The sequence below is a fragment of the Triticum dicoccoides genome, chromosome 4B, assembly GCF_002162155.2.
Source record: "Triticum dicoccoides isolate Atlit2015 ecotype Zavitan chromosome 4B, WEW_v2.0, whole genome shotgun sequence".
NCBI classification, from domain to species: Eukaryota; Viridiplantae; Streptophyta; class Magnoliopsida; order Poales; family Poaceae; genus Triticum; species Triticum dicoccoides.
In genome coordinates this window covers 494274247-494276434 of record NC_041387.1, presented here as the reverse complement: position 1 = coordinate 494276434, position 2188 = coordinate 494274247, and positions in this window count along the sequence as shown.

Here is a 2188-nt window from a genome sequence, read left to right as displayed (position 1 = left end):
TGGACCCACACCAACTTCCCCGACTTATTTGCTGAACTCCAAACGTCCCCCTCGTCCTCCTGCCACATTAGGTGGCTGGAGGTTGGGGTCCTTGCCTGGACTCTTTGGACTGTTCGTAATAAGCTTGTGATCGAGCGTACACCTCTCCGTCGTGCTACTGACACTCTCTACAAATTCTCGGGTTTCCTGCAGCTTTGGCGGCCGCTTAGCCATCCCCTGGAGCGCGACGCCATCTCTGCCTTCATCGCCGATCTTCGCTCGATGGCCGTCCGCCTTTCGCCAACGCCGCCGCCGCCGCCGCCGGAGCCTGACTAAATCCCCGGCGCGGGTCTCGCTTTGTTTTTTCTCTTTCTTTGGGCTTGTTGAGCTGTGCCCTCAGCAGAACCTTATGACTTTGTTGTGGTACTTGGGTGTGTGTGTGTGGACTTGGTGTGGTTGTATGTCCTTTGGCGGTCTGCTTTATCTATAAAGCGGGGCGAAAGCCTTTTTCGGTAAAATTGGAAGGCTTGGAGAAGGAGAAGAGTGTGGTCGAGGTCGGGGCCGGTGGAACGAGAGAGGGGAGCTGTGGGGAGAGTAGTTCTTGTTTTCTTAAGCAACCTAGCGAATTTCCTGAATTCCCCACAGTTTAAATATCCGTCAATATAAAGGGGAAGGGGAAATGTACCTCTTATTCGAATTATTTAGGTGTATAAGTTTTTGGCATGAAAATTAGCGTCACACTAAATCGCCAAGCCATCCCACCCAAGCATTGTCGGAGCGCCACGAAACCCATGGCCCCTTCTCCCCCTGCCTCCTACTAAGGGCATTTTCATTGCAACCCGCAAATTTTCTCCAGCATTCGTCCACGAACAAGGCACCAGTTCGCGGACACGGATGCGGGAGCCCGTCATCCAATCATAGCCGCATACATCCGGCCTCCCTTATTTATTTAAGTCCGCATAATCAATTAGCCGCATACATAGAGTGCGGATGTTCAAGTAGCCGCACGCAGCACTAGTTCAAATTTAAAAAAAAATCAAATATTACATCCCAACATTGTTGTCCCCTTTAATCGCTCACTGATACTCAATCAGATCTTCCTTCAACTGCTCGTGAGTTGGCCGATGTCCAATTTGTTGATGCATTTGAAAAACTCTTCAAATGTGTTCGGATTCTGGTCTGGAAGTTGGATAGGATCATCCATGTTCTTAAATTCTAGAGTTGCAGCAACATCGTCACCCTCATCCTCGACGATCATGTTGTGCATGATCACACAACATGCCATCATCTTCCATAAGGTCTCTGGAACCCATTGTTTAGCAGGTCCACGAACAACTGCAAAATGGGCCTGCAGAACTCCAAATGCCCTCTCGACATCCTTTCTAGCTGCTTCTTGTTTTTGGACAAAGTGAGCCTTTTTCTGGCCAACTGGGTTAGAGATAGTGCTGACAAAGGTAGCCCACGGAGGATAGATACCGTCAGCCAGATAGTAACACATGTTGTACTCATGTCCATTGAAAGTATATAGTGGCAAGGAGGAGCTTTTCCTCCAGTCAGCCTCGCAACGATGATCGTTGCAGCACATTGATGTCATTGTGATACCCGGGCGTGCCAAAAAAAGCGTGCCAAATCCAAAGATCCTGTAATGCAACTGTTTCAAGAATGACTGTGGGCTTCTTAGCATGACCCTGATATTTCCCTTGTAAAGCCTTCGATGGTTCTTCCATTTCCAATGCATGTCGTCAAGAGATCCAAGCAAACATGGCCACCTTCTTGCTTCTGAGATTGCAAAGAGCCTCTCGGTGTCTGCCACATTTGGTTCTCTCAGGTACTGAGGTCCGAACACCTCGACCACGATAGTTGCAAATCTGACCATGGCATCTCCGCGTGTGCTCTCAGACAACTGTAGGTGCTCGTCCCATGAATCAGTGGTCGTGCCATATGCAAGCATCCGTAGTGCGATCATGCACTTCTGGTAACCAGAGAAGCCAATCGTTCCCACGACGTCCTTCTTCAAGACGAAGTAGTCATCATAGGACCAGACGTCATGGTACAAACGATCAAAGACAGTCTTGCGCATCCTAAAACGCCGGCGAAAATGGTCGGCGAAGAGTGCATCTGGGGCAAAGTAGTCAGCCATTAGTGTCAAATGGTCGCATGCCCTGTTGTGATTGAGCACTCGATGAGCCTTGATCGAGCCCTTGAAATT